This window comes from Canis lupus, chromosome 8 (assembly GCF_003254725.2).
Source record: "Canis lupus dingo isolate Sandy chromosome 8, ASM325472v2, whole genome shotgun sequence".
Taxonomy (NCBI): Eukaryota; Metazoa; Chordata; class Mammalia; order Carnivora; family Canidae; genus Canis; species Canis lupus.
Window position 1 is genome coordinate 42,597,340 of NC_064250.1, and position 12,171 is coordinate 42,609,510.

At 51.8% G+C, this 12,171-nt stretch overlaps 2 protein-coding genes across 2 annotated transcripts in view; one reads left to right on the forward strand and one right to left on the reverse strand.

The window, feature by feature from the left end:
• The window catches only part of LOC112656943 (syntaxin-8-like), a 38,586-nt gene extending 35,210 nt beyond the window's left edge, over nucleotides 1-3,376 (reverse strand). The window contains 2 exon segments of the mRNA XM_049113297.1: nucleotides 2,270-2,398; nucleotides 3,250-3,376. The gene's annotated coding sequence lies outside the window, so the exon portion shown is untranslated.
• RAD51B (RAD51 paralog B) overlaps nucleotides 1-12,171 on the forward strand; it is an 817,007-nt gene that overhangs the window by 713,893 nt on the left and 90,943 nt on the right. The gene's annotated exons all lie outside the window — the stretch shown is intronic.

Here is a 12,171-nt window from a genome sequence, read left to right on the forward strand (position 1 = left end):
ATTACCATAAAGCATCCAAATGAGCAAATCCAAGGCCATTTGCTGTCAGGTTTCCCAGCAGGATTGTGGGCAGACTGACCAGCTGTCCCAGCCCCCAGAACTGTCTTAACTTCAAAGACTGGGCTCTCTATCCCTGAAAAAGTGCCCCTACTACAAACGCCCTGAAAGTATCTCAGACCTCAAAACTTGCCTGCATTAAGGTATTGCTCTTGGGTCTTGGGAAACCTGTCTCTAACACTCAGCAGTGAGGACCCCCTTCCCAGTCCCCCTCTAGCAAACACAGCTCCAAGAAGAGAAAGTGGAGCTAGTGACCCTGCTGGTATGCGTAGAGGCAGGGCTACCATATGTAGCCATGTAGGCTGCCCATTGCCCTCCCTCTGCTTGCCACGCTGTGCCCCCTGGCATGGCTGCCTCCACACAAAGGAAGGGGCGTCTTTTTCTCACTTGCACGTACATACCATGTGAGCTAGTGGTGACCCTGGGTGGAGAGCCCAAAGAATTACATCTGGGGAGAAAAATAAGCCAATCCATCCCTTGCTACCACCTAAATAGTCCAGCCAGGTGTTCCTCAAGCAATCAGATATGCTAATTGGACAGACTTCTTAGAAGGTAATAGAATATGATGGATAAACCAGTAGGCCCAGGAAGGCTTTATGTTTTATTTTTCTATGTCCTGAGTTCAGATGACAGTGCAAATTGAACTATTGAGATGTACTAAGGAAGGATCAAATGCCTTATTTCTGTTAAACTACTTTAAGGAGAGTAAAGATTTACAGTAAGTATATCCTCTCTGTGTTGGAAACACCAGGGGTTTGGAATCTTTCCCAGACACCGGGCTCTAGCTTCACTTACTTTGAGCCTGTTGGTCAGGAAGGAGGCCCCGAAAGATGAGGTAAAGTGGGCATTTTTCAGAAAAACGAGAGGAAATGGAGGGCCCAGCTTCTCACCAGAGAACATACTCCATACTCAGAATGATTAGCTGACAGTGTTGTCTGAATGGTGGCATAGCATGGGTGTGCTGCTTGAGAGGAGGATTGCGGTTTGAGCAAATGCTTGGTGGGTGCAGATGGGCCGTGGTCCCTCACTGATTTCTTTACAGCGCAGGGACGTGTCGCAAAGGCAACTCGTACCTGTGGGCAGGGGCAGCTACCCTGTCTCAGAAATGCTTTCCCGGCATGATATCCTGTGATATTTACCCATCTGCCCAGTCTTCCTGGAGGTTAGAAAACAAGCTATGGGAATGGAGCTAAGTGCTTGCTTTGCCAGCCGGGTCTCATCAACTCTCCATACATTGCTGAGATGAGATGGGGTTCAGAGAGGTTAAGCAACTTGGCCAAGATTATATAGCCAATAAGTCCTGGTGAAGTCAGGACTTGAACTCAGATCATATGGCATTAGTGCCCACACCTATTACCACCTCACAGGACAGGGATTTCCGGGTCTTTAAATGAAGTCAGGAGCCTCAGCTATAATGAAGAGGGAAGACACAGCTCCCCTGATCCTCAGTGCCAGCCAAGCTCTGCTGACACAGGTGACATTGATACAACTCCTGAGATACAATTCCCCCAGATGTTTCACCCGGAAGCAGGGACTGCCTCCTACTGCATGCCCAGTGTCTGGAGCCAAGTGGGGCTCACAGCTGAATGTTTATTGAAAGGATGAAGGAATTTCTCCAGAGCTGCCCTTGCTCTGCCTTTCCCCTTCCTCTCTCACAAACTCTGAGAGTGCACTGGGCTCAGCAGGGCCCCTGAGCAGGCACCAGGCTCTTCACACCACCGACCCTGGAGTGGCTTAAACACTCATGTCCTACAATGGACAGTTGGGGGAGGCCTTGAACATGTGGAAGCGTCCTTCATACAACGGGCTCTCAGCTGTTCCTGGGAGCTCCACTAATGAGTCCTGGGGTCACAGTTACAAACCTCCTCTGGCTCCCAGAGCTGTCGGTGTGTCCTCTCACTGGTTCTAAAGCCTCCAGAGGGACAAATCCAATCAGGAGATTTGCAACTGTCCCCTTGGCCCTGATCTCCTTCCCTTAAGTGGCCAGAGTACTGGGGGGGTTCAGACTCCCCCATGGTGTGGCTGGCTCCTAGGTGGGCCCAGGCAGCAGGGACTTGAGATACCAGGTATTAAATGTCAAAGATCAGAGGCCAAGCCATTTATGCACCTGGAGTTACTGTTCCAGCAGTTACTCTCCGTGTGTGTCACCTAGTGCAGCTTGGTGAATCTGTCAGTACCAGGGAGGGTAGGAATCAAATAAGACAGGCCCTACCCTCGGGGTGTCCACCATCACATGGGAGAGCTGAGTACATGTGCGACAATCAGCAGCAGTACAAGGTTGGTGTGTTGTGTGCCAGCTCAGAAACGCACGGCTCAGAAAGAACAGGTGCTGTTAGGGTACCTAGGGGGACAAAAAGAGAAACAGAACCCCTCAAAGTGACCACGCTGTCAGGAGTTCCTCTCTTTTCACTCTCCACCCAGCATTTCATTCCTGTTCAGTTACCTATTGCTACAAAACAGAACACCCTAAAACGTAGTACCTTAAAAACAACTCACTATTCTCTCTTATAGCTGTGCTGGCTGGGCTCAGCCAGCTGGTTCTCACTCAGGACCTCTTGCAGTGACAGCCAAAAGGTAGCTAGGGCTGGACTCATCCCAAGGTTCTGCTGAGCTGCACAGCCACGTGGGTATCACTCATTCACAAGGCTGGCAGTCATGTGAATCTTGGAGGAGAGCTCAGCTAGGTTCTTGATGACAGAACCTATTTCCAGCCTCTCTGTGGGGCCTGGACTTTTTACTGGATGGTAGCCAGTTATTAGAGCAAGTGTCCCAGGACTAAAGCTTCTAAAAGACCCAGACAGATATCAGAAAGCTTCTTATAATCAAGGCTTGGAAGTTCTAGAATGTGGCCCACTGTATTCTGTTGGTCCAGCAAGTCCCTATGGCTATCCCAGATTCAAGAGGTGGGAAACAGCACACAAACATCAGGAGGGAAAGGCTGGGGGCTTTGGAGACTGTCCCCCACCACTTCCTTTATTGAGCTTGGAGAGGGAGAGGAAATGAGCTATGGGCTTGGGAGGCCAGAAGGAAAAACTACTTTATCCCTGTGTCTAGAACAAGGTACTTCTTTCTCCAAGTCCCTCCTCACACGATTCTCTTAACTCAGATCCCAAGGTACATTCTTAGACTATATCCTAGGCCCAGAAGAATTCTGGGCCAGAATATGGAAGAGAGTGGAAAAAAACCACATACATCATTCTCTCACTGGAGAATGAATCTGCTACCTGACAGTTGCCAAGAAATTGCTTATCTGTCCTTCCTGCGATGTGGACTCTAAGGGACAGGATCTGGTGCCTATGACATCCCAGCAGCGGTTGCCCTGGAGACCTGGAAGTCAAGGACGGGAAGAGAGCTTCTTGCCAAGATGACCTCACAGAGATATCTCTTTGCTTTCTTGTGACCACCTGGTAACGAAGCTATGAAGGAGAGAGAAAGCCATAAATTCCTCAGATGTATGTACACAGGCAGAGCAGAGTAAGCTGATGCAGAGTCCTAGTGTACATGTCATGAGGTGTCCCTTGGATTCCTTCCACTCCCCTGACTTGCTCTGTTGGGGGCTGTCCATCTAACCTTGCTGGACTTGGGCCTAGGAGCTTTGTTTGCAAGGCTATAGAATCACCTGGTGGTTTGAGACCGCCCTTCCCATTCATCTGGATAAGTCAAGCATAATAAATCTGCAGTTAACCTCCCCAGCCTCTGCCTGTCACTCCTCATTACGTTCCAGGGAAAGGTGATCATTGCTGGTGCAAAGCAGAATGGAGTAGTCTGCACGTCCCGTCCGCCAGTCACTCCCAGTCTATGCTGCTGGAGAGACCTCCCCCAACCCAACAAAATGTGCTCAACAACTCCCTCCCTTCCTTCCTTCCTTCCTTTTTTCCTTCCTCCTTCCCTCCCTCTCTTTCTAGAAAAAAACCTCTAGCGCACAGATGAAGTTAATGACATTCCTTAGTTCATGACCCAATCTCATCTTTGTACCATGCACACTCTACCTCTATTTATTTAAAAAGATGAAATAAACATCGTCCAGCCCCCCACCCCAAACAGAAGTCAGAACCTTGAGCATAACCAACATCTCTTCCAGCTCCAAGCGACTGTAAACAGGAAGAGCAGCGGCCGGGCAGCCTGCGTACGCGGGAGCAGAAGCAGCTAGTCCTTTGGAAAGGTTGCACGGGCGTCCGGAGGCGGCGTCTTTTCGAAATGCCTCCATGTTCACGCGGCCCAAGGGCCCCATTAAATCCCCGCTCATTTAAAACCTGCGTTCCCAACTGGTGTATCATTTTCTCTTAAGGATCTGTGCTTCCTATAGAAACATGGAAAACGACTATTTCTTTTTTTCAATTAAACATGTAGCGGCCGGCGGATGAAAGGCTCCTTGTCCGTCCGCCGGGCCCGGGGAGCGGCAGGCAAGGGGTTAAGGCGGGCGCGGCGGACCCGGGAGGAACCCTCTCGGGAACCCGAGCGCGGCCCGGCCCGCCGCGCGCATGCGCCCAGCAGCCCGCGCGCCGCCGCTCCCGCTCCCGCTCCCGCTCCCGCTCCCGCTCCCGCTCCCGCTCCCGCTCCCGCTGCCGCCGCCGCTCCCCGCTCCCGCTCCCCGCTCCCCGCTCCCGCTGCACAAAGGCCTGCTTTGTTCCCCCGGCTCTGTTTTAAATATCTGACGACTGTTCCCCCCATCCCTGCGCCAGTTCCCCGGGCCCGGCTGCAGGCGCGGCACAAGGGCGCATTGTGGGGCCGAGCGAGGGCCGAAGGGGGCTGGGGGCGCCGGCCCGCTGGGGACGCTCGAGTGTCGCCGAGTTGACTCAGCCATTTCGGTCCCGGGGCTGCGCGTCTAGGGGGGCGGGGGCGGGGGCGGGGGGCTCGTCCCCACAGTGAGAGTCTGAAAATGGGGAGTGGACAGAAGCGTTTCCAAAGCCCGCCTGGAAGGGGGCGCAGAGGCCGCCAGCGGGGCGCGAACCCGCGGAGTCAGCGCTTGGGTTCAGTCCGAAGCTGTGCACTGACAACGTGCGGGTCGCCCGGTCCCCTGGAAGAGTGTGGCATGGGCACTGCGGCGCACACCTACCCTAACGGGGTGGAGGGGCAGGGGGTGGGGGCGGCGGGACCCTGCCTCCCCGCAAGCTCGCGGCCCCACGCGGCGCCGCACAAAGGACATCGCCCCGGGCTTTGCGGCCTCCCGCTGCCCGCTGGTAGGAACGCGCCCTCGCGCCCTCGGGGAAATCACACCTTCGCGGGTTCGGCCCCTCCCTGCGGAGGGTAGGTGGGTGAGGACTGGGATGGGAGGGGAACAAAAGTAGGCTTTCAGCTCGCTGGAGAGCGGCCCCGCGCCGCGCCCTCCCTCCCTCCCCTGGCCCTGCTGCCGGCCCGGCGGCCTAGGACGAGCGGGAAGCTCTCCTTCCCTGCGCAGGTGTGTGTTGACCCGCGCGGCGGAGGAGGCGTCCTTGCACCGGGGAGGGGTGCAACGGGCACATCACAAAGGCCCTCCTCTCGGTCCCATTTTCTTCTTTAAGAGTAGGGGAACACTGCCTCTCAGACTAGGTCTTGGAAACCAAGCAAAACACGAAATGTGGGCCTTAGCAACTCGGGGAAAGTGTGTTTGGTCTTCAGTTTCATCAAAAGGAATTTTTTTTTTCTTTCTTTCTTTCTTTCTTTCTTTCTTTCTTTCTTTCTTTCTTTCTTTCTTTCTCTTTCTTTCTTTTCTTTCTTTCTTTCTTTCTCTTTCTTTCTTTCTTTCTTTCTTTCTTTTTTTTACTTTCACTTGTGACCAAAGCCCCCGTACCTCTTAGAATCTTGAAGGGAAATTGTGGCCCTTCCACCCAGGCCAGGTGAAAGAGGAAGAACTGGCGTGGGAGGATTTGACTCAGAAGTAAAGGATTTGGTAGTTTTGTTGTGGTTGTTCTAGGCCGGACTGAGAGCCCCTAAATCCTCCCTCATGATTTGTTATAAATCTGAAGGTTGACCTATATTGCCTTGGTCACATTTCTAGTCGTGAAGACCATAAATATTTTCAGAGATGTATTTTTTTTTAAGTCACATTTTGACGCACATGTCACATGTTGTCTCAACTCACCAATGCTGTAAGCATTCGAGCTGAGAGCTCATACAGACCAACCTTCTTATTTTGCAAATGAGGAAGCCTGTCCACAACCACTCAGAAAGACAGGGCTGAGGTGGGCCTGGAGACCAGGTGTCCCATGTCCACAGTTGGATTCTGATTCTTTCTCTTCTGATGTGCTACTTAAGCGTGGAATAAAGACCAGGTTTTCACCTACAGCTTCCTCACAAATCCGTCCCACGTAGAGGATTCTGAGTCAAGAGCCTAAAGCTTTGAGGAAAGGTTCTTGGTATTCACACAGCCCTGTGGAGAGATGAAGAGCCTCTGCTCAGTATATCCCTCAGATACACACTAGCTACAAGCTTAGAGACCCAGTCACGATTGGCTGCCAAGGTTGCTGAGTGGCAGAGAAATCCTGGCTGTCTGTTTCCAGGCACTCTTTGGTCTTCTTAGGAATTTCTTCAAGCAGCATTAAGTGTCCTTTCACCACTCTGTTGGCCAGTGAGCCCCCTATCTCTGGAGATGATAACGGCCCCCCAGGCCCCCTGCCTGCAGATCAACCTGCAGCTGAGTTGTTTGGGAAAGTGTTTCCTAGAACTGACTTCTCTCTGTGATGAGTGTGCAGAATATGAAAATAAGGTGGTGGTCCCTACAACCCCTCTTCCCTCACACACACCCCTGCAGACTCGGAGATGTTAGAAGGGGTACCGGAGCATTTCTGTGATACAATACAGCCTGCTTGGAGAAAAGCCATCACCAACAGTGCCATTGCATGGCAGTGCCCCTGTGTCTGGGGAGGTTGTGGCAGGATTTATACCCCAGTGAGCTTCAGAGGGTGGGATCACTGTAGATGACCTCTAGCTTGTACCTTTCACTTTGGCCCACCCTCCTTTACCGTATATCCCGCCTTGACCTACAGCACCACCACCACTGCGACCCCTTCCTTGCACCAGCCATCCACTGATTTGAAGCTCTCCAAGGTTGGCAGATGAACTCACATTTCAAGCCATCACATGGGAACGCTGCCTGGTGGCCAAGTGTTTGGTTTCAGCAGCATCACCTTTTGACTGTTCAGCAGTGTTTGTGCAAGTATTTGCATATGTTATTGCATTTGGACCTTGTTATTTTATAAGAATGAGTGGAAAATGGGAAAATAAAGTGCTGATGCTGGTGATAAGAAGGGCAGGCCTCATAAACTTAATGTGATTGAGACAAAGATGGAAATCATTAGGTCCGCCGAAAGTTGGGGAATACATGGCCTCAGTCAGATGCTCCCTGGATTTAAGCCAGTCGCCTGTGCGTTCGATTGTGAAGGAGAAGAATACGTTGGAGAGCATATATGATATTCTGGACCTAACATGGTCAAAGATTGTATCTAAAGGTGAGATGTGATTGGGGACTTTACCACATTCCTTCAGTTCTACAGCTGTATTGACTTAATGACAGTTTTCAGGGCAGGGGTGAGGGTGATGTTTTGAGTTGGGAAGTCAAGAAATCAAGACAAGACAAGAAATCAAGAAAATACAGTAATAATATTGTTCAGCCGCCGGGAAGGGAACCCTGCCTTATAGCTTTCAAGTGCACTCTTTGCCTCTTACACATGAGACCAGCGAATTTTCAGGAAAGCATTAGGTTTGAAAGGAAAGAGTGTCCCATAGACACATTCTCCGTGGGGGTCACTCCAGCACCAAAGCCTGGGATAAGGCCTTTAATCAATGTGCCAAAAGGGACGGAACCGAACTCAGCTGAGGCCCTTGTGCCAGGGAGTTTTCACAGCTCGCCTGTACCCAGCTGACAGAAAATCATGAGCGTCAAAGCAAAGAATGTGGGGCTGGTCTTTTCTTCTTGGGCACCCGCTCCCTTCAGAGCCATTGTTCCAGCTGTCTCTAGGGGTGGGGAGGGGGCATGCTTCCCTCTCGGCCTTTGCACAGTCTGTGCCCTCTGCCTGGATTAGCTGTCCTTCCTCTCAGACTGCCTGGCCAACTCCTGGCTCATTCTGGAAGACTCAGCTCTAGCTTCTGCATCCCCAGGCCCACGCTTCTGCACTGCCACTGTGCACTCTCTGCCCACCCTCCACCTGTGCTCTTTCCACACCATGTAACCACAGCTGGCTTGCCTGCAAGAGCTTTGAGGGCAAGGAGATTTCTTGTGCGTCTCTCACATCCTCAGCACACATGCCCGGGGCCCTCAGTAGGTGTCTGCCAAATGACTGAGGGACACAGGGAGCGCGAGGCCCTCAGGAAGAACTGTGTAGGACGAGATGGTCTATCAAAGCTCACCGGGGTGACCTGGCACTGGCATTTTAAACTCCTTAGACACTGAAAAACCCTTTCTTTATGCTCCAGAAGCCAAACCATTTGTCTCTGGATTCCTCTTGGTCTGCTCCCAAGGTGCCCTCATCTGGAGGCCTTCCTGCCCACACTAGTGTCTGCAGTTCCAGGCCTGCAGCGCCACCCTGCTTACCTCCTGGACGGTTCTCGATGCATGCTTTTGCTAAGTAAATCCACTGACTTTTCCTTCAACCATGGGATTCTTGCTGAATTCTTACTACTTTCCTCAGGCAAAAACAACCCAGAAGTGCTGTCTGATCCAAAGCATTTCCCAGGGAGGGCAGCCAAGTGAGTGCAAGAACCTCTCGGCCGTCTGGGACTGTGATGTGATGTCTGAACAGCCTCTTTAGAAACACTCCAGCCTTTTCCAGGGATGCCATCCGGGTGGGGACACTCCATGTCAGGCCCTCTCTGTTGTCTGGGGTTCCTGGGGACAGATGTGGGAGCATTCGATCCGGGGATTTAGCCTGGTTGGGCCTCAGCAGGCATCACTGGGTCAGCTCTGAACGAGAAGGGGTCCCAGCTCAGGTTTGTGCCCTTCCACCCACTGGCTTTTTCTTGGCCTAACACACCCTGCCCTGCTGCCCTTGACTATGACAATGGTCTGAGCAGCCTGAGGAGGATCAGCTCAAAGAAGCCCACCAGCACTGGCCAGCCTCCCACCCCACCCAGCTGGATGCCCCACTGGCCCCTTCCTGAGGGCGCCACCACCATTGCTGGCTGGCTGAACTGCTCTCAGCACTAGTGAGTTCCACTTACTCTCCAGGTCCTCTGGAGCTTGAGCTTTCTGGGGTGGTGCCCAGAGTCCACTTGATAGAAAGCTGATTCTTTTCCTGTGGGGCAAACAGCTCTGATCAGAACACGTCTGTCAGTGGATGACTTGGCAGGGCCACAATGCCAGGCTCGGATGCCTCTTTTCTGTGTGATTTCCCAAAATTCAGGCAGGAAAACATGCCTTCCCCCAGAGCAGCCGGCTGCCCCACCAGCATTTGCATCCCCCAAAGATATATAAAAGGAGCCAGTGGCCGGCCCCCAGTGAGGACAAGGCTGTGATTCAAGGACGCTCCAGTGACATCCCCAGCGTGAGAGTGCAGCTGGGGCGGTTTATGAACAGTGCTGAGTCCCAGGGGGAAGTCGGTCCTGTCCTCTAACCCACAAACGTCTATTGTTCGCTTTCTTGTTTTGCTCCAAATGTTTAGTTGTGCTCGGAGCGCAGAAAAGCCCCAAAACCAGGCCATCGGCCAGGGCCAGCCTGAAGCAGGGAAGCCTATGGCTGGAACTCTGTGGGACCCCTGCTGCCCTCTGTTGTTCCCACCTCTCCCTAAGATGTGACCGTGCTGGGGGTAGGGGGTGACGGGGTGACCTCTTCCTGGCCAGGGCTATTTGGACAACAGTGGGCTTGGGTCTCCCCACCCCCCCAAGCAAAGTGTGACCACCCAGGCTCACTGGCTTGGCAACCAGACACCACGGCCCATGCTGGTTACCTTGGGGCTGTCCAAGATCCGAGCAGGAGTCTCTCTCCTAAATGCTTGTCACTGACCAAGGCTGATGGGGTCTGATGGGAATAATTGTGTGCTGGGCTCCTGGCTGCATCAAGAACTTGGGGCCTGCGGTCCAGCCTCTCGGGTTTGACTCCTGGCTCCAGCTCTTAATAGCTGTGCAACCTTGGGCAAGTGACTCAGCCTCTCTGAGCCTCCGTTTCCTTCTTGGCAGAATGACACCCGCCTTGTAGAGCCATTGTGATTTTAACAAGGTAATCGAGATAGGCAGTGGCATAAAATGAGCCCTCAGTAAATATTGGTTATTTTTTTGTATTATTCTTATTGATCCACTGGTGACTCTATCACACCATCCTGTAGCCACCCTCTCTGCTTTGAGCACCCACTTTTGCACCTAATCCGATACCTTTGACAGTCTCCAGTTGTGGGTCTGAGAACAGCTGTGCAAGACAGGCAGTGCCAGAGGAATGAAGGATGAAGTGCCTTGTGACATAGGGGAGGAGAGAACGTGCTCAAAAGCCCGTAGCCTCCACCTCCCCCTCCCCTCAGCCCCAGATCCCTTTCTCTGGGGCTCATATTACCTGCCCTCCCCCACAGCTGGTGATTCTCTGCCCCACCATGTGGCCCCGGGCAACCCCAAGGCCTGCCCAGAGAGACCCTCTCCCCCTCTGTACCCACCCTGACGTCTGCCAATGGCCGGTGGGAGCGGCTGGGGGCTAGGGGGACAGAAGTAGAATCTCTGGAAATTCTGCTAGACAAGGCGGTGAGAGATCCAGATCCCAAAAGCCAACACCTGCAGGCCCGAGTTCTAAATGTGGTTTAGAAAGGCTGTGTTGTAAAGGGGTGGGACAGAGCGCAGAGGGGCAGAGCACCCAGGAAAGGCAAGAAAGGGTCCTGAGTTCCAGTCCTACTCCTCCAGACAGTCCACATCCCTGTTTGGAGCTTTGGGACTTCTTCCTTCTCAAAAAACAGCACCGAGGAGATGACCACCCCCACCTTGGATTCATTAATCCTTTCAAGAATAAGGTCTTGGGAGCCTCCTGACAGGGCCATATGGTTTCCTTATCTTCCTAATCTCCCAGCACTCACCTTCCATTTGGAATGTTTATCCCAAGATAACGATCAGATTCCACTTAGGGTGATTGAATGGGGGCCTCCTCCAAGTGAGTATTTTCCCCCCACTCCCCTTTGCAAATGAACGGAGAACCCAAACCAATAATAAATGAGCCAGACCAGGTTCTGAGAATGGATAGGGCCCCTCCCACACTCTCAGCCCCCTCCCTGCAACCCCAACCTCCTCTCCCCACAAATATCCCTCTCTTCCACCTGGGCAGCTCCACTGTTAGGTGCTTTGCAGAGTGGAGTTCTGTGTACGATTGCTGTTGAACAAAGCATAACTGCCATAAACAGTGTTCTTAAAAGCAAAGATCTGATACAAGAGCAGAGCTTTTCGATACAAAAGTAATGCAGGCCACAAAGACAAGTCCATCTGCAATTTTATATTTTGTAATAGCCACATTGAAAAGATAAAAATGGGGGTGCCTAGCTGCTCAATCAGCGGAGCATATGACTCTTGATCTTGGGGTTGTAAGTTTGAGTCCCACGTCAGGTCTAGAGATGACTTAAAAATAAAATCCTTAAAAAAAAAAAAGGTAAAAATGAACAGGTGAAATTAATTTTAACACTACATTTCATTCATAAGTGTTATTAATTAGACAATATTTATCTACTATAATGATATTTTTTATTTAGCCTCAAAATATCATTTCAACATGTAATCAACATAAAAATTATTTGTGAGGTATTTTGTGTTTGCTGTTTTGTACTTAATCTTCAAAATCTGGTAGGTGTTTTACAGCTTGCAACATGCATCCATTCAGACTAGCCACATCCCAGTTGTGCATAGCCTGCTGAGGCTGGTGGCTGAGGTATTACTTGGGGAGGATCCAGCTAGATCATGCTAGGATCCAGCTAGATCATGCTATGGAACCTGGGGCCGGGATGAATGTTATGGGCAGCATGACTACCACTAGCGAGTTGGCTGCCCTAGAGCCTCCATGAAAAGATGAGCAATCCATAACTTTGTTCCCAGTCTAAACAGAGAGCCAGATTTCATCTCCTACCACCCCCCCCCCAGCCCCAGCCTTTCCACTCCCAGGAAGGAAAACACATAGATGACAATTTTGTTAAAAACTTCTAGCAGGGATGCCTGGGTAGCTTAGTGGTTGAGCGTCTGCCT